We start from the raw sequence: 27,111 nt of genomic DNA on the forward strand, positions 1-27,111 counted from the left end.
GGCCGGCGGCTGCAGGAGCTGCCTCTGGCCGGGATCCCGGGGTTTTATGCCTCTGCAGGCGGCACCTGGCCGGGTGGGCAGGCCGGAACTGCCCGCCTGGACCTGGCGTGAGCCCAGGTGAGGCGTGTCCTCTCCTCGGACCCCCCAGTGAGTGCCAAGCCGCAGCAGCTCGGGGGTGGCTGTGTGGCGGGTGTTGGCAAGCGGCTTGGGTGCATGGGAGTGAGGACAGTGTGGGGTGAGTGGACACAAGCTGGCTGGTGAAGGGGCAGGGGGCCGGCTGCCGAGGGCTCCGGCTGTTCCTGGCCTTGCGGCTGAGGGTGGTGGGCTCTGGGTTGGGCCCAGGACTGTCTTTTGGGCTGGGACCCCCTCTGCTCACTGTGCTGCGTGGCGTGGCTCTGTGTCTGGGGGTCTCCCGTGGGGCGGGGGCCGGGAAGTGGCAGAGCAGTGGGGGGCTTCCTGGGGGCCGTGAATCGGGCATTGAGAGGGAGGCTGAGAGCCACAGGGGGCCTGAAGTCGGAGGCAGGGTGCAGGGGTGGGAGGTGGCCTTGGAGGGTCTGGGGGTGCAGCTGGGCTGCCACGGGGGCCTGGTCACAGCAGGAAATGAGCGAGGGGCCGCAGTCTCTGTGTCCAGGCCCACCAGGCAAGGCCCAAGACCCTGGGGGAGAGGACAGTGCCAGGTAGGCGGGGAGGCCAGGGGCCCCCAAACCACAGCATCCCAAGAGAGCCTTCCTGGGGGAGTTGGAGTCCCGCCCTCCGGGCGGCGGGCGGCTCTGCCTGTCCCCTGCTGCCACCTGGTGGCGGCTGGTCCTGCGGCCCCGGCCGCTCACCGGCGTGTCTCCGAGGCCCTGGTTGCCCCAGAGGGAACAGACTTCACCCCGCACAGGCGGGCAGATCGAACCGCATCGTGCCGCGCCCTCGTCCGGGCTGGTTGGCACGGCCCCCGGGCACCGCGCCCCGAGCGTCCCCTGCTGCGCCGACGCGGACCCCAGGCTCTGGCTCCAGTAGTTCTCGTGCACTCGGGTCTTCCGTGACCCCCTGTGGTACCGTGCAGTCAGACCCGCAGGTGGCATTACCTGCTCGCAACCATAACCGCCAGTCCCGGACTCGCTCACGGCCGGCAGCGCCGGTTTCCGCGGCCTCCTCCCCTGCCCGGGGGTTTCTAAGTGCAGCCCCGGGCTTTGCCCTGTCCTAGACCCCCCGCAGCAGGGGCCCTGGGGGCGGGGCCTGGGCAGAAACTTCCAGAGGATTCCCAGGTGTTGAGCTGGCTCTAACGGAGACCATCTTGCCCAGGGTCCATTCCCCGTCCTCCCTGGTTCCTCCTCTGAGGCTGAGGCAAACCGGCCCAGCCCCTCTGATGCTGCCCCTGCAGCCCCTCCTGGGCACTGCCCGCACGATCTCCGCCAGCCTCCCGAAACGCCGGGGACTCTGTCTTCCTCTGCCCTCCACGGCTTCGCTCTCGGGGACTTTGCTGCTCACACGGCCGGTCCCCCGCGCCCCAGGTCTGCACTCCCTGCCCGGCGCCTCCTGTGGTCCTGTCTCCGCCTACGCCGCCAGCCCCCTCGAGCGTGTTCTCTGGTCACTGGCGGTACCAACCAGGGCCCTGTCTTCTAAGTTCCCTTTCAAGTACCCTCCCTCTGGCCATCGCGGTGCCAGAGCCCGGCAGTTGTTCAGGGAGACCAGCTCTGAGCAGCCCGCCTTGTTCCCGGCCCATTCACACCAGGCCAGCTTGCATTTCTAGGGCCATCGTCACAGTCACTCCCTAGCTGGCACTCTCAGCCCCGACCTCCTGCCCGACCTCCACTTCCCCTGACAAAACCCCAGCACTGGATAAACCCACCTCTGCCTGAGGGGCAGAGTGCAGCTGGGCAGCCACGGGGCAGACCTCCCTTCAAGACCACTGCCTTGCGCGGGTCCTCAGGTGCTGCCGTGACTTCTGCCAGACCCCCGTGGTATGTGCCCACATCTGTGCAGGTGGCTCCTTCTCACGCTGTCCCTCCCATCTCGCTCTCTGTGTCTCTGCTCTGAGGTCGCTGAGAAACTGAAGTAACCAGAGGAAAGACGACGGCCCGTCACGAAGCCTGCCAACCTGCCTTCCTTGTTGGGCATCTGCTGCCTGTTTCCGCGGGCTGTAAGAGATGAACTGTCTCCATGCACGTCAGCAGCCAGTTCTCTTGTCCGTATTTTATCACCTCTCCCGGAGTGAGTTCTCCGCTCGTCCTTCTGGAATACCGACTTGTCCATCTGTGCTGGATCTTTCTGGCCGGCACGCCTCACTGCTACAGCACCACCCACCTCCAGCAAAACCGAAGCCCCTCCCTCGACACAGGTGCCGCCGTCTCCCCTTGGTCTCCCGTGGCCACCTTCCCGTCTTGGTCTGCGCCCCAGGAGCCCTGGAGCCGCCTGTCTGCAGGCTGAGCTTGGCGAATGGGGAGCAGCAGCAGCACATGAGAGGGAGGGACAAATGGATTTTGGACCGTTAACTCTCTTTGTGTGGGCATTCTGCACGCATAGACGTGTGAACCTGCAGAGCTTCATTTGGTTCTGAGCCAGTAGCTTCGCTGGCAACGAAGCCCGAAACACACTTCCTTCGCGTCACCGCCACTTCAAATCACGCGCCTGCCGAGAGAGCTGCGATGTTACCAGCAACCGCACAGTCATCACTGCAGCGGAAAATAGTTTGCTACTTTTATTTGTTCTGTAAGTTGGTCTTCTATTTCATTAGCCAGTTTCTTGATACGTTGAGCTGCGGTGTCTCTGGAAAGTGGGGCCTGGGCTACTTTCTGTGCCACCGATTTACCCAGCATTTTCAAGCGGGGATTTTGATGCTCCGGGGCTTCGCCGCAGTCTTCCACAAATGTGTCGGTGATTGCACACGGTTTTTGGTCTGAGCACCCTGAAGCACTACTTTAAAAAAGCCTGCGAAACACTAACGTGTGCATGTGGAATCCTGAACATTTGCTTCTGTCAGCTTTTTAACTTAATCCTCTTTCTTCTAAAGAATTCATTTCAAGTATAGCCTCGCAGCCACTGGACAGAGCAGAAAGGCGCTGCTCCCAAACAATTGTCATTATCTGACCCGTCTGGTGGCTCCCCGGAAGAGCCCACAAACAAGGCTGTTTGCATGTGGGATGGCTCCGGGATCCCCCTGCATGGAACACTTCCTGCTTGGGTGAGCAATGGACACATGTCTTGAAAACAATCACAGGTAAGTGTTTTTACTTTGTGGCTGACCGAAGTGGTAGACAACAGTTTGGACAAATAATAAATTAGATAAGAAGTTTGATGAAGCGTCCACAGAGGCTTTGGGAAGGCCAGCCTATTTCTAGTAATCTAGAAGGTCGTGCACATGCCCAGGGAAGACCTGAGCAGGCCCCAGGCTCTCACTTCCGGCTGACCAGCAGGGTCTGCGAAGGCCAAGGCTGAGTGTTGAAGATACGTCCCAGCAAACACACAGCACTCGAGGAAGTATTGGGCGAGTTATTGGTCCCAACATTTAAGGAAGTATCTATACAGTCACTAGCTACCCAAGTAGAGAATTCAGTAGCCACACACGACAACATAGATTTCACAGAATTAGCTCAGAAAAGTGACAAGACGACAAACATCAATGACAACAAACAGCAGTAACAACAAACCCAAGGAAGGAGAGACAATGTGATGCCCAGAGTTGCCATGTTATATAAAACGTCCAATTTTCAAAAAAAAAATATGATACATGGAAAGAAATAATAAAGTATGGTTCACAAATAAGAAAAAATCAGACAGGGCGTGGTGGCTCACACCTGTAATCCCAGCACTCTGGGAGACTGAGGCGGGAGGGTCACTTGAGCTCAGGAGTTTGAGACCAGCCTGAGCAAGAGCGAGACCCTATTTCTACAAAAAATACAAAAATGAGCCGGGCATGGTGGCGCAAGCCTGTAGTCCCAGCTACTTGGGAGGCTGAGGCAGGAGGATCGCTTAAGCCCAGGAGTCTGAGGTTGCTGTGAGCTAGGCTGACGCCACGGCACTCTGGCCAGGGTGACAGAGTGAGACACTGTCTCAAAAACAAACAAACAAAAATAGAAATATAATGGAAATCCTAGGAAGAAGGAAAGAAGGCTATGGACTAAATTTTGTCCCATCAATTCACATGTTGAAGCTCTAACCTCCAGTGTGACTGTATTTGGAGAAGGAGCCTTTACGGAAATACTGAAGGTGAAATGAGGCGCTGAGGGCTGGGCCCTAATCCTGTGGGACTTGTGTCCTTACGCGCAGAGGAAGAGACAGCACAGCACTCTCCCTGTGCACACGCAGGGGAGCGGCATACGAGGACACAGAAGGATGGTGCCCGTCCGCAAGGCAGCAGGGGAAGCCTCATCAGACACTCACGCTGGCGCCTCAACCCTCAACTGCTCACCTCCACAGCTGTGCAAAACCAGTTTCCGTGGCGAAAACACCCAGTTTGTGGCATTTGGCTATGGAAGCTTAGCTGACCGATACCTAGGGGTGAGTCTGTAGAAAGAGAGACGCCAGATACTTCTTTCACTGCATGTGCACGCAGAAGAAAAGTCATAGGAGAGACAGTAAAGAGGATGGGGTTAGATTTAAGAAAAAGGGTTAGGAAATAGGGCTTAACGACCAGGAGTCAGACTTCCAGCTCAGGTTTCATGTTATCGTCCAGGTTTGGGATTTGGAGGAAGGTGCTGATTGGAATTTCAGGTTAAGGTTTGAAACTGCCAGTGTCACGGTTAGGGGACAGGAAGAGGGTTAGAGTCAGGGAAAGGGTCAGGGTTAGGCATCAGGTTGAAGCTTAAGGAGAGGGTTAGGAGCAGGGGTTAAAGTCAGGAATGACGATTAGGGGTTAGGTTAGAGTGTTAGAATTAGGGGTTGGGGTTGGGGTTGGGGTTACAGTTAGGGTTAAGGGTTAGGATCTAGGGTTAGGGGTTAGGGTTAAAGTTTAAGGGTTGGGGTTGGGGTTAGGGTTAGGATTAGGGTTTAGGGTTAGAGTTTAGGGTTTAGGGTTAGGCTTAGGGTGTAGGGTTAGGAATAGGGTTAGGGTTGGGGTTCAGGGTCTAGGGTCACGGTTAGGGTTAGGGCCATGCTGGGCTCCCAGGGATGCTCGGGAGTAGCAAGGAGGGACAGCGCCCGGGAGGAGGGGCCTCACCCCTCGGTCGAGCTGCTCCACTCCTTCCCTCTCTTTTGCACTGGATGGATCAATAAAGCCCTTTCTGGGGCATGTGGCTCTGTCCCTCGTGTGCTGCCTTCCTGGTCTCACCCCGCACACCAGATCCTGCACAGGAAGCTGCTGAGTGTGGTTGAGACCACCCGGCAAGTCCGGACCCTGCGTCCGGGACTCCAGCATCCAGGGTGGGTTCTTGGGCTCTGTTGTAGGAGGTCTGAATCTGGGGGTCACCCTCTGTCCAGACGTGGGTCTAGGGGGCAGGGTCTCCCCCACATCGCGGCACGGCCTCCGGAGGAGTCGGTGTGAGCAGGGCAAGGCCTCAGAGCCCAGCTGCGGCCCTGCCCAGCCCCGTCGGCACCAGTGGGCACGCACGTCCCTGCTGCGGTTTGTACCTGAACAGCAAGTGTTCGCTAGAAACACAGATGCTCTCTGTGCTTCCCCCAGACACTGTCAACCCCAACAGGGACCAAATCTGGAAAGTGTTTCTGCTGTTGGTCTTGGTTTTTAGTCACAACACCATTCATTTTTTTGTCACTTCTATATACTTATTTACAAAAAATTGAAAACCAGAAAAATGGGAAGGAAACATTCTCTCAAAAATCAAACCTGTAGAAAGATGTCAACTTCTCGTTGTGTGTTTTTGTGACCTGTGTGAGGAGATGCTCCTGTATAGACTTTGTCCAGTCCAGGTGGCCCCGCAGATGACCTGGGCCCCTGCTGCCCTTGACCGCGTGCCTGACCCCAAGGCCCTCACGCACCCGGCTCCTGGGCGTCGTGGTGTGAGGGAGGCCTGGGAACCGCCACGGGTGGGTTTTGTGAAAATGATTCAAAACAGCAACTGGGCAGAAAGCCGGTGTCAGCGGAGAACTTGGCACCACACACGGCAGGACACTGTGGTTGGAAACGCGGCAACCACTGGCTGCCTCCTCCCCGAAGGGAAGGGCTCCCGGGGAGGCCCAGAGCGGCAGCCCGTGTGCTTGCGCGAGGCATTTTCAGTTGTTCTGTGTCTGATTCTCAGGGGTGGGTGCCTCCCAAGTAGAGCGTGATCTCTGTCGTGTGTGACATAAGTCTCTTTCCACATTGGCCTGAAGGGAGGGACAGGCCAGCAGGGAAGAGGGAGACGCTGGGCCGGGGTGGGATGTGGGGCACCAGGGCGGGAGGGAGGGAGCCCCGGCTGCAACTCAGAGCAGGCGACTGATGGCGGAGAAGCTCGGCTTCCGCAGCTGAGGTTGGCCCCGCTGGTCCTGGAGCAGGCGGCAAAATGAAATCTAACCTCATGGCCACTCTCCAAAGGGGGAAACCATGCTCAGGACGTTGCTCAGTGTGCGCCAAACGCTGGGAGGCCCCTGTGTTGCGAAGAAAGAGCGTTCAGACAAGCTGATACTGGTGTGTCCTCCACGTTTTGAAATTTGCTGATCTCTTGGTTGGATTCTTGGCCTCTATCCCATGATTCCTCTCAAGAAAGCTGCGTGTGATGTGTGTGTGCGTGTGTCCGTGCTCACGGGAGATGTGGTGTGTGCGGTGGTGTGTTTAGTGGATGTCATTGACCCATAGGGCTATGCAGAAAAGACGCACATTTAACAGAACTAAGAGACACAAGACCGCCACTTGGTCTCGGGTTTCAGCATGATTGTGACCAAACACTTTTACAGAATTTCCTTATGTGAAGGCACAGCACTCTGAAACTTTAGAGGCAACAGAGTGTTTTATTCCAATAGAATAAAAATAACAGGAAGCTTGGACTGCATGTGATCGCTGTGCCCATGCTGCAAAGCAGAAGGACGTGTGTTTTGATACTGATGTGTTGTCTTGTTCCCCTCGCACCTCTGGCCCATATTATCTTGGGCGTCCAGTGGATCCATTCTGTGCAGAACCACCGTTGTTTCCCGGGGCCATATTTAGTCCAGAATCCTCCTTTCTAGACCCACACAGCCTAGCTGGCTTCTCTGGAATCTTCTGGGCATTGGAAGTGATGAAAACTAGATGGAAGAGAGAAAGGAGATATTATGTCTTGTTTTCCCCTGGAGCAGTAGGTGCCAGGGGGCCCTGGGGTCTGAAGTCACCCTCAGAGGCCTGGCGGGCAGCTCAGAGCCCACCTGTGAGCAGGGGTCCGCACCAGCTGAGACTCTGCCCTGTGTCGGGAGCCCCCCACTCCTGTTGGGAGCTGGGTTCTCGTGCAGATGGGGGGCAGATGGAGGGACTTCCCGGCAGGCCCCCGGGGCCTTTTCCCCTTTGTTTCCTCACTGCAGTGTGGGGGGGGGCCTGTCACCCTCCCTGGAAACTACACCCCCTCCCCATTGTCATGAGGGGCTGAGCCTAGAGACTGGCTGCCCCCCAGGGGGATGGGACGTGGGGACATCTGCATGGGACATGCACACCGGGGGTGTGACGGTGGGGTCCCACCTGGGCACTCGCCCTGTCCTGAGAGGATCTCTGTGCCGCCCCCCCGCCCACTCCTCGGTCAGCCTGTCGCCATTGGCAGTTTTTAGGGGCCAGAGACCTCTGCTGGGGGGCTATGGCCCCCACCCGCAGGGAGCCACTCCTGTGGAGGGTGGGGGTGGAGCTGCCCAGTGCTAAGTCCCTGGGGGCTTAGGGGGCACCTGTGGCAGCATGAGCCCACCTCCAGCCCCCAGCCCAGAAGGACCCTCAGCCCCCAAGAGCCTCTGCTGCTTCAGGGGCTCGTCCCAACAGCCCTGGGTGACCTGAGGAGCTGGGCCCAGCATACGCTGTTGGGCTGATGGGTGTGTGTGCACCCCGGATGCAGGCATGGGGCAGCGGGGCCATCATGGGTGGGTGCAGATGTCCAGTTGGGGCAGTGATGACCAGCGGGGGGCTGCCCAGGGCCAAGGGTGGGGTGGATGGGCTGCAGTCAGGGAGGGCTTCTCGGAGGCAGTGTCCAAAGTGCCCTGTGAAGGCTGTGCTGAGGAAGGGCCTTACTAAGCCCCAGGGGCACAGGCACATGGGACAGCCCAAGATGTGGTCCCCCGGCCAGAACAATGAGAAATGAGGCTACGGGCACCTCCCTGGGATCAGGCAGGGCCGACGTGGGGAGAAAGCAGAAGAGGCGGTGCAGGACCCCCTGGGCAGGGCCTGGGGGTTCCAGGTGCCCCTGGAGGAACAGCTTCCCTTTGCCCTGGGCCAGGGCTGCCCTACAAGCCCAGGGCCACAGGGAAGCCGCAGCCCCCAGTCCTGGGCTAGTGGGGCCCCCAGCTTGGCTCAGCACTAGAAGGGCCCATTTGCTAGTCTGTCCCCCCCCAGGGCTCTGATGGCAGCACTGGGTCCCAGCTAGCTCCATGCCACCTGGCCCGGGACTCAGTGGCTGGGGGCCAGTCAGTGGGTGACAGGACAGAGCCCGTCCTGGGACAGCACTGACTGTGAGATGTTCTGGGGGCTGGACTTGCTTGGTGGTGGGGGCACTGTCTGGTCACCTGTCCTGGCTGGACATCATGCTGTGGGGACACTGGAATGTGCTCCTGTCTCCACCTTGGTCAGGCTGACATGCGGACGCCAGGCCTGACCGCCAGCCTGGTGACCGGCGCTGGGGCATGCAGCCCCGTCTGGGCAGCCTCGGCTCCAGGCACCACCAGTGCCAGCCCCTCGGTCTGGGGAGCGGGTGGCTGAGGGGCTCCCTATCAGAGATCACATTCAGATTGGGGTGGATGCCTGTGCCAAGAGCCACTGGCCAGGCCCATGTCCCCAAGGGTCCCGGTGATCTTGGGGAGAGGGAGCCCTGGTCTCTGCCCTGAGCCCGCAGGAGCTCTCCCTGGGGGAGCCAGGCGCCTTCTGCCAGAGCAGTCCCCAGTGAGTGCTGGAAAGAATGCCCGTCTCTTCCCCGGGACACCCAGCCCTGCTCCGTGGCTCCCGGGACAGAGTTGGCCTGTTCTCTGGAGCCCACAGGGCAGGAGGCGTCCTGGGAGCACACCCTGCTCAGAAGACGCGGTTCTCCCCAAACCCAGCCCGGCAGATGTGGCCACTGCTCACACACACAGTGCCCGGGAGAGGGGTCTGCTTCCCAGGCCCAGTGTCCTCCAGGCCTCAGGGCAGAACCCAGGGCCAGCAGGGGACCCCGCTCAGTCTCTGGGGGACTCGGGGCCTGGCCAGGGCTGTCCAGGAGCACAGCGCTCTGAGGACAGGCCTGTGCCTCCAGGGCGGAGGCGGCCCCAGGCTGGCCACTCACCTGGACCGGCAGCTCCCCCTTGTCCCCACTGGAGGAGGGCGCAGTGGTTCCCGGCACTGTCGCACTGCAGCCTCCTCCTGCCCAGGGCTGTCCCGTGCACGCTGACCGCCCTGTGTCCCCCGGGCCCCAGCAGGACCAGACGCCCACGCTGAGACCCCCGAGCAGCCCCTCCCCCCCCCCCCCCCCGTCTTCCAGCTCCCGGCGATCCCAGAAACCCCCCGGGGGCTGGGGAGGTGGCCTCTGCCCACACAGGGCCTGGAAGGGCCTGGACATCGGCCACCTTGAGGGCTTCTGTCCTCGTCGCAGGAGACCAGAGCCCCCTCCTGAAGCCCCGTGTGGGCTCAGCTGATGGCGGGAGACGCCCGCTGAACAGGCAGCTCAGCTCCGGGGCTGACCGGGAAGCCAAGAACCGTCCTTCTGTTCTGGCCGCCCAGGCACAGCCACCCGGCTGCCCCGGCTCCACCGGCCGAGCCCGGACCTGCCCCGCGGTCTCTGCCCACAGCGTCCAGTTACTTCCCTCCGAGTGGGCAGCGGCCGCCCTAGGGCTGCTCCTAACTTCGCGTTGCCTAGTGCCTCTGTGTGGTCGCTCGCCTGTGGCCGTCAGCAGGACCCGGGCTGGAGGCCAGGGGGGCCTCGTGCCCCCGCCGCTGCCCTGGCCCGGGGTGCGCTGCGGGCCGATGCCTGAGGTCGTCCAGGCAGACTCTGGCTGTTGCGGAAGGTCATCCTCTTACACCACCTGGGGCCTCTGCGGCCAGGCTAGCGACAGGGAGCGGGAACTGTCCCCGGACAGCAGCACGGAGCATTGCCAACCCTGCCCCAGCGAGCCGCCGCAGGTTCCCAGGAGCCTTCACTGCAAGGCCAGGGGGCCACCAGCCCAGACCTTGCCACAGACCTGCCCGCGCAGCCATCGCGCCCACGGGCCTCCACTCTGCAGAAGCCGCGGTCGCCTGCCCTGCCGCCGGCGGCCACCAGAGGGCCCCACAGGGCAGGCTCTGTCCTCAAGCGGCAGTGCCAGGGCCCTCTCCCTGGAGCCACGTGGGAATCGAGCAGCCGGATGCCAGAATGGGCCTCTCGACCTGGTTCCTGTTTGGGGCACAGAACCACCCAGCTCAGCGCCTTGCCTGCCTGGTCCCAGCCCTGCCTGTGTTCCTGGGCCTCCCCAACGTGCCCCATCATTTTGTTTGGAGTGGGCAGCTGCTGGGGTTCAGGATGCTGAGGCAATATGGCAGCGATCAAAGCTGCTGCTTGTGAGCACTTGTGAGCACCTTGCGAAGCACCTCAAAATCCACCAGGGACACAAAAGCCAAACTCAGGAGACGCTCGAGACACACGTGGGGGCCTCTGACCCTGGCAGGTGGGGACTTAGTGGGAATTGGCTGGCCGCAGGGCAGACGGCTGACCCTTGACGTCAGAAGGCACCGAGCACATGCAGTAGGCTCACAGCATGCCAACAGCCCCCCACGTGCCGGGGCTGCGAGCTGGCCTGACGCCTGCCAGCCTCAATATGCCCAGGGCCCTGGCGAGGAAGCTACCTATGCTAGAGCGCCGGCCTGGCCAAGCAGGGTCCTGGCGGGAAGCAGCAGAGGTGTTGGGGAGCAAGGGGAAGTGGCCCCTGGGACGTTCCAAAGTCCAGCCAAGGACACTGGGAGGAGGCAGTGGGGAGCTGAGCGGGTTGCAGGCAGGGTGCCACAAGGCAGAGGAAGCTGGCACAACTGGCAGCTTTCAAGCTGCATCGCAAAAGGCCACCAGCAGGGGTCCCAGTGGGGACTCAGGGTCCCTGGCCTTGAGCAAGGATTCTCAGCCGGGGTGCGGTGGCTCCCCAGTGTCCCAGGCGGCCGGAGGATGGGCCCTTTGATGAGCAGGAGCTGGGCAGCCTCTGCCGGGCACCGCGACCATGCAGCCCACTGCCGAGCGGGCGAGGTCCGTGCCCTCGGGGCTCCAGTAGCTCCCATGGCCGGCCCGGGCAAGGATGAGCTGCAGCCTGAGCGGGAGGTCTGGGGAGGGTGCAGGGCGGGGCCGGACTGGCCTGCGGGTATGGACAGCTGGGGGAAAGTCTGTGGGGCCCCTGCGTGCCGGGAACAGAAGTTCTCTAAAAAGGAGTCTGGAGGAAAGAGAGTCATTCCAGAGACCCTGCATTCCGTGTGATAGGGTGGCCGTTCCAGAGAGCACAGGGAAGGCTCAGGTGACACAGCGTAAGTTCCTGCCCAGGCTCCAGTCAGGTTCATTATACAAATGAGGGATTCACTGGCTTGGTCTGATTGATCAGTGCGGCTGAGTCCTGATTGGTCAATACAGATGAGTCTGGTCAATGCACCTGAGTCTGATTGGTTAGTGTGGCTTATTGCTAATTGCAGAATGCAGCTGAGTCTGATTGGTCAATGCAGCTGAGTCTGATTGGTTACTGTGGCTGAGTCCTGATGGGTCAATGAGCTGAGTCAGATTGGACAGTGAGGCTGGGTCCTGATTGGCCAGTGCATCTGAGTTTGATTAGTCAATGAGGCTGAGTCCTTAGTGGTCAGTGAGGCTGAATCCAGATTCGTCAGTGTGGCTGAAGCTGATTGGTCAATGTGGTTGAACCTGATTGGTCAGTGCGGCTGAGTCTGATTGGTCAGTGTGGCTGAATCCTATTGGTCAATGTGGCTGAGTCCTGACTAGTGTCGCTGAATCTGATTGGTCAGTGAGGCTGAGTCCTGACTAGTAAGTGTGGCTGATTCTGATTGGTCAGTGTGGCTGAGTCCTGATTGGGCAACGTTGCTGAGTATGATTGCTCAATGTGGCTGCATCTGATTGGTCAGTGCGGCTGCGTACTCATTAGTCAGTGCGGCTGCGTCTGATAGGTCAGTGCGGCTGAGTCTGATTGGTCAGTGTGGCTGAATCCTGATTGGTCAGTGTGGTCCTCACTATTCAGTGTGGCTGAATATGATTGGTCAGTGCGGCTGAGTCCTGACTAGTCAGTGTGGCTTAATCTGATTGTTCAGTGCTGCTGAGTCTTCATTGGTCAACGTGGCTGAATCTCAATGCTCAATGCGGCTATGTCAGATTAGTCACTGTGGCTGTATCTGATTGGTCAATGCTGCCAAGTCCTCATTGGTCAACGTGACTGAGTCTGAATGCTCAATGCGGCAGCGTCTGATTAGTCAATGTGGCTGAATCTGATTGATAGGTGTAGCTGAGTGCTGACTAGTTAGTCTGGCTGAATCTGATCGGTAGGTGTGGCAGAGTCTGGACTACACTGTGTGTCTGAATCTGATTGGTCAGTGCTGCTGAGTCCTCATTGGTCAACGTGGCTGAGTCTGAATGCTCAATGCGGTTGCGTATGATTAGTCAGTGTGACTGAACCTGATTGGTCATTGTGGCTGAGTCCTGACTAGTGAGTGTGTCTGAATCTGATTGGTCAGTGTTGCTCAGTCCTCATTGGTCAACGTGGGTGAATCTCAATGCTCAATGCGGCTGCGACTGATTAGTCAGTGTTGCTGAATGTGATTGGTCATGGCTGCAGAGTCCTGATTGGTCAACGTGGCTAGTCTGATTAGTGAGTGTCACTGAATCTGATTGGTCAGTGCGGCCGAGTCCTGAGTAGTCATTGTGGCTGAATCTGATTGGTCAGTGCTGCTGAGTCCTCATTGGCCAAAGTGGCTGAGTCTGAATGCTTAATGTGGCTGCGTGTGATTAGTCTTTGTGGCTCAATCTGATTGGTCAGTGCTGCGGAGTCCTCATTGGTCAACGTGGCTTAGTCTGAATGCTTAATGTGGCTGCCTCTGATTAATCAGTGTGGCTGAATCTTATTAGTCAGTGCGGCTAAGTCCTAATTGGTCTGTGAGAGTGAGTCCTCATTGGTCAAAGTGGCTGAGTCGGAATGCTCAATGCGGCTGAGTCTGATTCTCCAGTGCAGCTGAGTCTGATTGGTCTATTTGGCTGAGTCCTGATTGGCCAGTTAAGCTGAATCTGATTGGTCAATTTGGCCGAGTCTGATTGATGAGTGCTGCTGAGTCCTGATTGGTCAACGTGGCTGAGTCTGATTGGTGAATGCATCTGAATCTGATTAGTCAGTGTGGCTGAATCTGATTGGTCAGTGTGGTTGAGTCCTGACTAGTCAGTGTGTCTGAATCTGATTAGTCAGTGCTGCTCAGTCCTCATTGGTCAACGTGGGTGAATCTGAAGGCTCAATGCGGCTGCGTCTGATTAGTCAGTGTTGCTGAATGTGATTGGTCACGGCTGCAGAGTCCTGATTGGTCAACGTGGCTCGTCTGATTAGTGAATGTCGCTGAATCTGATTGGTCATTGTGCCTGAGTCCTGACTAGTCAGTGTGGCTGAATCTGATAGGTCAGTGCTGCTGAGTCCTAATTGGTCAACCTGGCTGAGTCTGAATGCTCAATGCGGCTGCGTCTGATTAGTCAGTGTGGCTGAATCTGATTGGTCAGTGTTGATGAGTCCTGACTAGTCAGTGAGGCTGAACCTGATTGGTCAGTGCTGCGGAGTCCTCATTGGTCAACGTGGCTGAGTCTGAATGCTCAATGCGGCTGTGTGTGATTAGTCAATGTGGCTGAATCTGATTGGTAGGTGTAGCTGAGTCCTGACTAGTTACTGTGGCTGAATCTGATTGGTCAGTGCTTTGAGTCCTGATTGGTCAACGTGGCTGAGTCTGATTAGTCAGTGTGGCTGAATCTGATTGGTCAGTGCTATTGAGTCCTGATTGAGCAGCATGGCTGAGTCTGATTGGACAATTTGGCTTACTCCTGATTGGTCAATATGGCTGAGTCTGCTCCGTCAGTGTGGCTGAATCTGATTGGTCAGTGTCGCTGATTCCTGACTAATCAGGGTGGCTGAATATAATAGATGAGTGCAGGTGAGTCCTGATTGGTCAACGTGGCTGAGTCTGATTGGTCCATGTGGTTGAGTCTGATTAGTCAGTGTGGCTGAATCTGATTGGTTAGTGTGGCTGCGTCCTGACTACTCAGTGTGGCTCAAACTGATTGGTCAGTGCTGCTGAGTCCTCATTGGTCATCGTGACTGAGTCCAAATGCTCAATGTGGCTGCATCTGATTAGTCAGTGTGGCTGAATCTGATTGGTCAGTGTGGCTGAATCTGATTGGTCAATACGGCTGAGTATTAATTGATCTCTGAGGCTGAGTCTGATTGGTCAGTGCAGCTGAGTCTGACTGGTCAGTGCAGCTGAGTTCTGATTGGCCACTGCAGCTGAGTCTGATTGGTCTATTTGGCTGAGTCCTGATTGGTCAGTGCGGCTGAGTATGATTGGTCAATTCTGCTGAGTGTGATTGGTCAGTTTGGCTGAGTCCTGATTGGTCGTTGTGGCTGAATCTGATTGGTCAGTGTGGCTTACTTCTAATTGCTCAATGCAGCTGAGTCTGATTGGTCATTGTGGCTGAGTCCTGTTTGGGCAATGCAGCTGAATCTGATTGGTTAATGCAGTTGAATGTGATTGGTCAGTGTGGCTAAGTCTGATTGGTCAGTGCAGCTGAGTTCTAATTCCTTAATGCAGCTGAGCTGCAGACGTGCTAAAGCTGATCCCAGGCTCAGGTTTCTGGTGAACTCCAGTGCGGTGTGGGCGCGGCATGGGCGCGGCCTCCAGTCAGCAAATGGCCCCTGAGCTCCATGTTAAAATCAGACCCTGCTGCTGCTCGGGTCCGTCTTGAAGGATGGGCTTTCAGGTACTCATTTGTCCGCATTCTGCCTCTGAGCCGGACCCGTCCGGGGCAGCAGCTGCAGCCGGCCCGGTCCCCCTAGTCCACGCGGGACCCCAGCGGCAGTGGAGGGGCCGGGCAGCGCCACAGGCCGTGTGCCTGGGAAGCGCCCAAGCGCCTGTGAAATACGGATCGGTTCCGGGTCCGGTTGGCTGCGGAGAGTCGGCTGGCGTGGTCCGGGACCTCCCGCAAAGGCCTGTGAGAATGGCTGAGGCAGGGTGGGGAGGACGCCGAGCCCAGCCTGGATGCGAGGAGGCTCATTAGGGCACGAGGGGTGGGGCGCCCCGACGGGACCTGGAAACAGCTCAGAAAGGGAAATTGAGTCCAGTGCGTCGGCCCAGGACCAGGGGCTTTCTGAAGACGCGTCGGTCAGAGTGTCACTGCCGCAAGATCTTAGGTTTCTCACGCGACCCAGGTGCTGCGGGAGTGTGGGCAGCGACAGGGCGGGGCTGGTGTAACGCTCGCAGCGGCTGGGCTGCAATGACTGGCCAGGGCGTCTGGGGACACCCGCTGTGCCCTGGTGGCTTCGGCAGCTCTGTTCACGGCATGGGAAAGGTTTCTGATCGCACGGTCATCCCAAGCAGAACCTCGTCCAACGCAGGACCGCAGAAACCTTCCCCATCTCGCTCCTTCACTGGGGTCAACTCCTGGGGTGAATCGCGTCCTCGGGAGTGTACACAACTGTCATCTTCACAACCTGAGGGTTTTCCTCAGTGTTGGATTGTGCCCAGACTCCCACCTGGCTCTTACAGAGCAGGGTGGGTAGTGGTGGCGAGGCTAACTGACTGGATGGGAATTTGGGTAAAAGCCGTTGTGTGGCAAAGTCTCCTGGTGAAAATAACTCAAGCATTATTTCCCCTAGTTGGGAGAAGGACGTATGGGCCTGGTAGGTTTTTAAGAAGTCCCTGTCCGGGAGATGTATGGCGGCTGACGGGACAAGCAAAAGACCACGGCTGTCACGAGGGGTCCTAGTTGGAGGATAGGTAGAGATTTAGGAACTGTCATAGATTCGTTGGCCACTCCAACCATCTAGATGAACTCAGAACTCCAGGGAGGGCACAGAGACAGTGTGCCGGGACTAAGGATAGACAGAGTAGCCCCAGTGTCACCCACACCTCCAATCTTCATATCTAACTCCTCTCCAATCTGAATATTTAATTCTCTTAGTTGGTTAATCTGGATAGGGGTCGTGTTCCATGAATGGCCCTGGAGTATCCCTGCTTTGCTGCTGGGAGAGGTCCCGGGGACTTTAGCAGGATTTAGTTGTAGCCAAATATTGGAGGAAATTGGGGGATTTAGGATCCATTCCAGGCCACAGGTAGATAACAAGGACTCGAACACAGTGCACAGGGCTTCAATCTACTAGCAGGTGTGCTTCAGTTTTCCTTAGAAGCATGATTTTCTCTGTCCACGTTGATCATATAGGAATCTCGGATTTTAGAACTTCTTGAGAGGAGGAAGCCAAACCAAGGCAGGCTTTAGGTGTTACTTATAGTCTTAAGGTTCTCGGACTTATAGTCTCTTTACTTATAGTTCCCTTTACTTATAGTCTTAAGGTTTGTCACTGCCAGGAAGTGACAAATTTTTACTCATTCACTGTAAGGCTGGGGACACTGGCATTTTATGCATAGTCTTAAATATGACACTTCAGTCAAATCCTTGGCAATATGGCCAGTGTTTCCAATTGTATCCTGCTTGTAAAGAGACAGCATATTTTTATTGAACTTATATAAATAAAGATAAGGATATTCACGAATACTTCCGGAATTTTGAAGGAATCGAGTAGGGAGAAAAAGCAAATGCTTTCATCTTTGTTCACAATAGGATACTTTACAAAATTGTTGCAAACTATACAGAGCTTATGAAAGAAAATTTCCTTGGCTCTGGAAAACATTTAGGTAAAGAACCAACATTTTAAATAAAGGCATAAAAGCAGTATTCTTATCAATTACTTAGTTTCATGTAATCAAGATTGTTTTTCTCAATCTTGATTAACAATTTTGGACTATAGCTGATTGAAAATGCTTCCATCAAAGAATTTAAAATAATAACTGTGGAAACCCAGAACAGCCAGGGTCAAAAGTCTGATGAGAGTTTACAATTGGCAAGAAAATTTAGGTATTTCTGTGGCATATAACAGTTTAACATAGTAATCATAATGACTGATAGCACATAACACATTAGAATTTTCAGAATCACATATTTTTGGAATACATTTTAATAACACATTTACACAAATATGACTAAGTTACATATCATTTTTATTTGGCAATGCTTCCTGTACAATTTACCAAATTAGCCTAATAATTTAATATCTCCAGACGAAGAGATATACATTCTTTGATGCTCTCTTGGGGTCCAACTGGAAAATCCCAAAGTTAATTTTAGGTCAAAAAGATTTAATTTAGGATTTTGACCCCAGGAAAACCTGCCAAAGATGTTAAAAGGTTTGAGGTACTTCACTAAACAGAGTCATGGGTCACTAACAGACTCGGATAACTTTTGTTTCTTTGAAATAAGAAGTCAAAAGTATATGACTCTAAACTCTTATTCAATTAATGTTCAATTACTGTTTTAGAATTATCTTAATTGGGTAATATCTATATATTCAATGAATATTCATCATTTAACTTCACTTAGTAAAACTCTAAGGGTATATTTACTTAAAATATTTGAGAAACCTCCCCAAGTAAACATATTACAAAATATAACCATTATCAAAAATTTATTTACAAACTTTTTTTCTAGCCACATCTACCCAATTTATTCATTCTTAACAATTATGCCTGGAAAATTTTATGAGACATCAGACAAATATAGCCATCATCCCAGGCTAAATTTTCATGCCAAGAAAGCATCATAAAAGTAAGAACTTTAAAGTTAAATATATGCATCTAGCTGAAGACCTGGCCATTCCCATCAAACCAATATTAGACCAGTCTCATCTGCCGAAAGATTACTAAGTCCTGTGCATTTGAAAAGCACCTGGGCTTATTTGCATAACTTATGAATACTCATTTATTTATAAGCCAATTTGGTACTATAGACGATATACAAACAGAGCTTTGTAGATAGTCCCAATTGTTGAAGGTGTCATTTCTCCCCATCCAATTATCTTGATATCCTTGTTTAAAATTGATTGACCATAAGTGAAAGGTTGAAGTCTGGACCTCTATTCTGTTCCACTTGGCTGTGGGTCCATCTTTATGTCAGCATCACACTGTCTTTATTGCCATAGCTTTGTAGTAAAATTGGATGTCTGGTTGTGTAAGTTCTTCAATTTTGTTCTTTTTCAAAATTGTTTTGGCTGGCATATTGTCTATATGCTCTGAATTTCCGTACACATGTTAGGGTCAGCTTGTCATTTCCACTAAGGAAAGGCGCTGCCAGGGTTCAGTAAGGATCCTGGTTAGTATGTAGATCAGTTTAGGGGAAAACTGCTCCTTAACAATTTTTTTTGCAATCTGTGAATACTGTAGATCTTTCCATTTAATAGACTGTCTTCAACTTCTCTTAGCCATGGTTTACAGCTTTCAGGGAATATATTTCCACCAATTCTGTTAAAGTTATTCTTTTGGTAATATTATGAATAGAATAGCTTTCCCATAGAACTTAGATTTTTCATTGCCAGTGTACAGAAATGACTAAGTGTTGTATCATGATATTATGCCCTGCACCTTGTTAAGCTAATTTGTTATTTCAAGTAGTTTTCAAATTTATTTTTCAGGATTTTATTGCCTGAAAATAGACATAGTTTTACTTTGTGTTCTGTATGCCTTCATTTTTCCTGCTCTGTTGTGCTGGCTGGAACGTTAGTGCAACATCAAAAGTGGTGGGAGGGCACACTCTCGCTGTCCCCAGTCCCAGGAGAAGCATTCAGTCTTCCCTGTGACCACACACCAAACTGCTATAGCCACACACATAACCTCACACACCACACACAGCACACAGACACACACGCAGCCTCACACAGAGACAGGTGCACACACATCACAGAGTCCTAGGGCCATACCAGGAGGGAAGCAAAGGACAGTGGCTGTGGGGTCCCCAGCCCTTGACAGACTTGAGGCCGAGGGACAGCAGTACCTGGTGAAGTCCTTCCTCCACGTGCACTGCTGCTCTCCAATTGCTTTTTCTGCTGTTCTGGGTGATACAGTCGAATGTGCTCAACTTCCTGGACACGAGACAGGGGAAGGAGGACGGGGCAGGGTCATCAACCGTGTGTACAGCACCCGCACGACAGCTCAGCTCTGCCCGCCATGCGGCCCCGCGAGGCCCCTCGAGGCCAGGACAGGGTGCAAGTGCCTTGTGGTCCCTGCCTGGCTGCCATCTGAGTAGGCAAGTGGGCACACGGGCGGCCTGGGGCAGGGGCTCTTCTGTGCCTGCCACCCCACGCAGGGCCACGCCTGACGGGCATTGCCAGTGTGGGGGGCAGCACTGGAGGGCAGCTTCGGAAGGCCCCCTCTGTCTGAGGGTCCGGGCAGCCGGTGGGGGGTCCTCACGTCTGGACACTCCGTGCTGTGCACCGGGGATGCGCGGACAGAGGAGTGTGGGTGGGGCTGGCTGCACAGGTGCTGCCACCAGCCTGAGGCCACACCGCTGGGTCCTCGGGTCACACACCCCTGCGGGTGCTCGTGTACTCGGCCTTGCACAGTGACCCCTCCCTAAGGCACTTTTTGTTCCCTCCCCAGGACCTCAGCCTTTCAGACGGGGCAGCCCAAAGAGCAGACTCGACCAACTTCTGCACAGGACCCCAGCGACTTGCCACCGTCACCAGCAGCCCACTCTCCAGCAGGACGCCCGCAGACCCCACGCCTTCCAGCCCCACGAAACGTGGCCCGCTGCAAATGTCCTCGCCCTCCCCTCCCGGCTCCGGCTGACATCACTCGCATCAAAGCTTCCTTCCTCCCCCCCAGCAGTGCTCCTGGCCCCACTCTTCGGCTCTCTGTGTGGACAGCACAGGCCAGGCCGACCCCCTGGGTTTGGTGGCAGAGCAGACGCAGGCCCGTGAGGTGAGTCTGGACCCTGGAAAGTGCCGTCAGCTCGGTCTCTGCATCCCGCGGGGGCAGAAGAACCCCAGGGCGTGAGACGTGTTTATCAAAAAAGGAGCAATATTGGTAAAAATGCGTCTGTGCCTATTGCAGCCATGTGCTTCCTTGGAGAAGCCAAACATTTCCTTTTTCTTCCCCTAAACACCAACGAACGTGAGAACAGATGGTTTATAATTTTTTCTAGATAGTGAAGAGGGCCAGCCACGGAAGCCTATTTGCAGCTCAGGGAGCACATGGAGGTGGCCCTGGGCTGCCCCGGCCTGGCCAGCAGCTCAGCCTGGGTCTGGAGGGTTTCTGCAAAGGTGGTTCTTGGGCCTCACTTGTCTGTCTTGATTAACTCCCGGGCTCTCATTTCTTCCACAGCCCCTCAGAACCTGTGTCATGGCTTGAGCACGTAAACTTGCACTTGTTTATATTCTGTTTAAAATATTCGTTCTTGTGCCTGGATTTGCACAAATACCATCAAACCCAGATGGTAAGCACGCCCTGGAACCTCCTGGATGCTGTGCTCTGCCTGGGTAAGTTCCATGTGAAACATTTAACACCTGACTGCCACACTAAAAAAAAAAAATTTCCCTGGGGCCATGGTGTTTTATTAAAACTAAACGATCCATTCTAATTTCTTACTTTTTATTGTTTTCTGTGCATGGGTTATATGCAACTCAACCCACATTTTTTGAATTAAATTGTCAGTATTAGTTGTAACAATGAGAACATCAAGATTTTCGTGAACCAACTGCAGGGTTTTGCTTCACACAGACCTGGGCTCAAAACTAGCCTGAGTTAAATACAATTCACATGGCGGTCAGTGTGTTGACCTGATTAGGCAGAGGGTGAGAGACAGCCGCAAAACTGCAGACCTTCCAGCAGGAACCTGAGGCCAGAGCGCTGCTGAGCTGGGTGACTGTCCCCTAGCGTGACTGGACGCTTACTCCAGCTCCAGCGACTGGGAAACCCTGTGTTTCCCGGACTCTGCCAGCAGATTTTCTCCTCTGGTGGGCACACACCCGGGGTGGCACACACCTTCCCACGGGATTGCATCCTCACCATGCCGAGCTGAGGACTCACTAGGTGACTGTCCCCCAAGCTTCAGTGGCTCCCAACAGCCCACCCTGGGTGCTCAGGCATTGTGGCCCCACGCCCTGGAGTGGGGGCTGGGCCTAGCGACTGCAGCCCCAGGAACAGGACACAGAGGCAGTGCTGGGACTAGAGGGAGAGTAGCCCAGGAGACCGACCACGCTGCCCTGGCTGGAGCTCTCTGGCCTCCTGCTCGCTCCCTCCGATGGGCTGTCGCCCTGGTGCCGCTCACCCTAGGAGAGCCCACGCGGCTCGGAGTGGAAGGAGAAGGTGGTGCCTGGCCAGCCGCCCACGAGGACCTGCACTGGCCCCCGCCTTGTGGGGACTCGGGTTCAGACCCCCGCCCGCAGGTGAGAAGGTGACCGCACAGGCACCTGGTGTAAGCCTCGTGAGGGGCCCTGTGTGGAAGGCCCCGCTCCGTGGTGCTGGACTCCTGACCACGCAAACTGCTGAGGAATGAACAGGTGTAGTTTTAAGCGGCTACATTTTGGGGTAGTTTTACTGCAACTAACAGTAACTAACTAATACATCAACTTTGTCCTGGAAATCTATTCTTCGATGTCCAAACACCCTGACATCAGTGTGTGCCGCCCTGACTGGGCTGTTCTCCGTCTCCAGGGAGAGCGGGCCCCACGCCAGCCTGCCCACCCTCACCTCGACCCCCACCCCCCGGCCACTGAGCGCTGCTGGTTTGAGTCCCTGACGGTCCTCCCATCTCACGGTATCTGTCCCTGTGAACTCATCACCCCTCCAGGCCAGCTTGCTGTCCCTGGTCTGTCCCTCCATGCTGGGGACACAGGGCTGCAGGTGCTTGCTTCCAGGGCCACCCGTCACTGTTCTCCTACGCCACCACTGTGCGGTGATGCTTCAGGCAGGGCTGTGGCAGCTGTTACCTCGAGTGGCCCCCGGGGCAGGCAGCGGTCAGGACCCAGGCCAGTAGCAGCAGCACCAGGACGTCCACCAGGACGCTGGTGACACTGACCACCAGGATTTGGAACTGGCCCCCAGGCTTGGGCGGGCGCTGGGGTGCGGTGTGGGAGATTCCACAGCTCTCTCTGGAAGGGCACAAAGGACGAAGGTTGGGGGCAGGGTTCTCGGGGGCTGGGTCCGCAGGGGCACCCATGGGCGGGCTCCCTTCCCCTAGGGTTACCTGCCCTGCACTCCCTGACCTGAGGGGCCTTGCGGGACCTCAGCTGTGCAGTGACAGCTGTTCCTGGCCTGCTCTTCAGAAGAGTGCCCACCTGGCATACCTGCCCCGTCAGGGGTCAATCGCTGAGGCCCTGAGTGGCCGTCAGAGCCCCTGCCCCCCACACCCCTGCGGCTCCTGTTTCTGCGGGGGTGGAGGGGGCGCCCACCCCCGGCCCTGTCTCGGGGACTGCACCTGTCACCGTGAGCCCTGCGCGGGGGCTCTCTTTGATCTGCGTCTTGGGGGTCAGGAAGATGGCGCCACAGAGGTAGATGCTGCTGTCCTTGCGCCGGGCGGCCACCACGCTCATCTGGAATCGCGTCCTTTGGGCAGCTGCGTGAGGGGGAAGGGGGGGCCTGGCCGGGCTGACTGCGGTCCTTGGGGAAGGCGGCCAGCTTGTCGGTCTGGTTGCTCGGGCTCATGCGGTACCAGTTCAGCACGAAGCTCTCCGAGGAGTTGGCGAAGCTGCAGGTGACGGTGGCCCCCTTGGGCACCGAGAGCCGGGCGGGGGAGAAGCTGAGGGGCCTGTCGGGGGCGTCTGAGGGGTGGAGAGGGAGCAGGGCCCAGCATGAGGGAGGGGCTGGGCAGCCAGGGAGACCCCCAACTTCCCTCAGCCCGGTAGCCTCATGGGCGGACCCTCTGCCAGGGCCCTCGGGGCTGGCGCTCTCCTTCGACTTCACTGAGACCTGAGGCTCGGGGCTTGTCCCCAACCCTGTTTCCCCAGGAGCCTCCCCCTCCCCTCTAGGCTCCAGGCCCCCAGAGAGGGCTGTGCAGGGCCCGACCCCGCATGTCCCAGCTCTGCCCACCTGGGCCCTGACCCTTAGGTGCCCTGCCCTGGGCCCATCTGCTCTGCTCTGGGGGGCGGACGGGGGCCTGGATGGAGACCCCAGCCCGGAGGCAGTGGGTCCTCGTGGCAGGCTCACGGCCCAGCCTCTGCCCTGCGTTCAGGACAAGTTCAGAGCTGGGACTCTGGGGACGGGAGTCGTCAGCAGGGCCATCGCGCTCCTGTGATGGCAACGGGGCCTCACGATCCCGACCCCCTGCATGAGGATGTGGTGGTGGCTGCTCTCCCGCCAAGGACGCTGCCTCGTGGACACACTCACGCGTGTGCACACACACATGCACACTGCCCACGCGTGCTCACACACACGTACACTGCCCACACGTGCTCACACACACGTACACTGCCCACACGTGCTCACACACGCACATACACCGACCACGCATGCTCACACACACACTCACACACGCACACCACCCACGCTTGCTCACACACGCACATACACCGACCACGCGTGCTCACACATGCACATACACAGCCTACGCATGCTCACTCACACACGCACACCGCCCACACATGCTCACTCACACACGCACACCGCCCACGTGTGCTCACGCCCTTTCATGCTTACCCTCACCTACTCACATGTGCTTCTCTGGCACATGGAAGAAGAGGAGCCCCCATTTCGGCCCATGTGACCAGCGGTGGCATTTCCTGCCCACAGCTGGGGGTCCCGGGAGGGCCAAAGAGCCCTCACTTGCCGGCTTCACCCCCAGACTGCACCTGGCTCTGCCGTGGTCCCGGATTTACACGTGGGGAAACCGAGGTGCAGGAGGAAGCGCAGGCTGAAGCTGCTGCAGACCCGAGCCCTGGTGTGTGCTGGTGTTGGAGTGACGGTCAGAGCGGAGCAGACCCCGCTGCCCCCGTGGCCCCGCCGGCCCCCCAGCCGCCTGGGAAAGCGGCCTCCTCCCAGGGAGGCACCGACCAAGACTGAGACCTGAGACATCTGCCCGCGGTGCAGCTAGGTGACCTTCCTGTCCACCCCAGTCCTGTCCCCCGCTGGACCCAGGTGCTGGCCCAGCCCTGCGGTGTCAGTCCCCACTGTGCTCTCTCGGCTCCTTTCCCCGCGACGCCGGCTGGGCTTGGCCCCCAGCGCGTGGTGACAGGAAAGAGGCTGCAGCTGCCACGGCTACTACCGGTCCCTCTACTGCCTCGGGGCAGCGTGGGGACCTCTCACGGAGCAGTCACAGCTCCGAGGGGGCAGGGGGCAGCCAGCCCCCGTGCCCATGGCCAGGCCAGCCCAAGAGGTAAGTGAGCCACGCCAGGGTGCGTGTGGCCAGGACCGATGCGTGGCCGTCCCCACCGGACACCTCGCGTGGGCGAATGAGGTGTCTGAAGTGACCCCTCTTGCTTAGGAAGGAAATCAGAGATGTCTGGAAAGTGCTGGATGACTGCGAGAGGTGAGACCAGGGAGGATCCTGGGGAGGCTCCGCCACAGCCCTGCCCGGGACGAGGGCGAGGACCGTGGGCTCCCCACGCCCCAGCCGAGGCCCAGCCACAGCCGCACAGGCTTCCCGCGGAGCCCGCCTGGTGCCCGCTGGGCATGGGGCTGTGCGGCCTGAGCAGGGGCCCCGTGGAGGGGCCGGGCGGGACCCAGGCGGCTGTGCCGGTGGGGGGGTCCCTGCAGCCGTGTGACTCTGCACACGGCCTGTCACACCCACCAGGAGGGACGGGGGTGTTGGGGAGGCCACGGTGGCCTGGGAGGGGCCAGGCCTAGGCTGGGGGTGTCCGGAGCACGTGGGGGGCTCCCCTGGCGTTGAGACCCCCTGCCCCGTGGAGCCGGAGGCTGCTCTCTGACCCCACTCAGGGGCGACACGATCACCGCGGGGCCTCGGGGAGCCCTTTCTTCATTCCGACGTTGCGTATCTGAGCCACAGGCCACCGCCTGTCCCAGCACCGTGGGGCCAGACCCCTCGCAGCTGCACGTCCCCCTGGGAGCCTCCTGCAGCCACACTAACACGCACCTCAGGCTGCTCCCTGCCCAGAAGGTCGCTGGGATGGGGTCTCGGAACCCAGTGAGGCCCCAGCCCGGTGAGGGTGCCGGGTGTGCCTGCCCTTCGTTCGGGCAACCTGGAGGCTGGGAGGGACGAAGCCCCGCAGGTCTCCACAGTTCCGGAGGAAGTGAGAGGAGAAGGGCGGAGCTGGTGTCCCGAGCAGGTGTCCCCAGGACATCTGCACACTCCCAATGACAGCCCTCACCAGGGAGCACACCCCGGGACCCCACTGCTCGCCAGAACCAGGTGTGGCCTCAGACCTGCTTGGAGACCAGGGGTGGGCAGTGGACGGGACAGGACAGGCGGGAGAGGGGAGTCCAGGCAAGGAGCCTTCCAGAAAGGGAAACTGAGGAAGGCAGGCAGGCAGGGCCTGCAGCAGGGGCGGCTGGTGGGCATCTTCCACCCCTAGCCCCTCGGAAGGAGATATGGATGCGCAGGGCTTCCCTGGCCCACAGAGGCCTCCCGGCACCCAGCCGCTTGGTGCCCTCAGTCTCCAGGAACCGCACTTGGGGCTGAGAACAGGCTCACGGCAGGGGTGACCGCTGGAGCCACCTGCGCCCAGACCTAAGGTGAGAAAGCGAGGACAGCTGCTCCTTCTCAGGTTGGGGGGGCAGAGAGGAGACCCTGCCAGATCACATGGCAATGCCCTGTCCCTGCGAGGGAGCATCAGGATGGGAAGGTGGAACATTCCAGCACTCGAGTTTCCCACCAAGGTTGTCCTCACTGACCTGTTATCCAGCCCACAGATGCCAGGGCACCCGGGACGCCCAGGAGCACCAGTTAACATCACTAGTTGGACACAGGGAGGGGACGGAGTGGCGAAAGAGCGCGAAGGCCTGTCTGCCGGTGCCACCGCAGCCCAGGCCCCGCGCTCAGAGACCCACAAAGGCAGCAGACGACGATCGGATGCTGAACCGGAGAACGGGTGAGGGCTGCTGGCGTCCAACAGGCCGTGCCGCCTGCGAAGACCAGCACTGACACCTCGGGAACCTGGGGGCAGCGTGGCCCCCTCAGTGGCCGGGCCTCAGCTTCCTCTCAGCCCCTCTGGGGTCGCTTCTGCAGCCACCGCCCAGACTGACCTTAACTCTTGCTGTTCTGAGAAGTCCCCTCCAGAGCACAGGCAAGGCACAGAGCAGGAGAGCGCGCGCGCGGGTGGGGTCACACTGGGCCAGTCCTGTGACTCAGTTTCTTTTTACATCCATTGTGGCTGGCTGGGCTTTCTTTATGGCCCACGGAGCCCTGGGCACTTGCCTTCTGGAAGTTAGTACTGACGATATAAACCAGGTAGTGAAAAGATCAACCTGGTTGTGTTCCTTTTACCATTTTAGTCAAAAGGTGACTCAGTGGTCCGTTTTTCAAAACGAGTACAAATGCTCTTGACATAAATTCAGTGATGTTATCAATAGAATCACAGCTAGAGGTGGCCTCGGCTTCGGGAGCAGAATTATTCCAGGACAAGCAGGCAGGCAGTCGCCGTCCAGGGAGCTAAGCGAGTCCCCTGCCCAGAGGAGAACCAGGCCGGCTGTGCAGCGCCACCAGAAAGCCCGGCACCACTCCTGGACAGGGCCCCGGTGTCACACCAGGAGCCAGCCAGCTCATGAAGACCATTCCTGACTCTCTGCGAATGGAATTGATTTTAGATGGCAGGTGTGTCATTCCCTAGCAGGCAGTCAGCTCAGTCTGCACTTAGAAAGTCACCTAAAATAGCGGCATAGGGTCTTGCTCAGCTAGGAAAATTAGATCCTGGTTTGGGAATTAGTGGCCCCTCACCAGCCATGGCCACCTGACCAGTGCGCCCTTTGACCCTGCTCTGGGCTCTTGGTCCATTGACAGGACCTGGACAACTTCCACGGATTTACCTTCCAGTTTTTAAAGACTGATTCGCCAGCAGTGAACAAACTTCTTCACAGAAGTTGTGTTT

The 27,111-nt window shown here is 57.2% G+C and overlaps 1 long non-coding RNA gene and 1 pseudogene across 1 annotated transcript in view; one reads left to right on the forward strand and one right to left on the reverse strand.

Annotated features, from left to right (window-relative positions):
* Positions 1–14,915: 14,915 nt before the first annotated feature.
* The window catches only part of LOC138385467 (uncharacterized), a 137,596-nt gene continuing 125,400 nt past the window's right edge, over positions 14,916–27,111 (forward strand). Inside the window, exon 1 of the long non-coding RNA XR_011233714.1 lies at positions 14,916–15,008. This is a non-coding gene — a long non-coding RNA (uncharacterized lncRNA). The remainder of the gene's footprint in view (positions 15,009–27,111) is intronic.
* LOC138383623 (programmed cell death protein 1-like) lies at positions 22,059–24,142 on the reverse strand (annotated as a pseudogene).

The sequence above is a fragment of the Eulemur rufifrons genome, chromosome 6, assembly GCF_041146395.1.
Source record: "Eulemur rufifrons isolate Redbay chromosome 6, OSU_ERuf_1, whole genome shotgun sequence".
Lineage (NCBI taxonomy): Eukaryota > Metazoa > Chordata > Mammalia > Primates > Lemuridae > Eulemur > Eulemur rufifrons.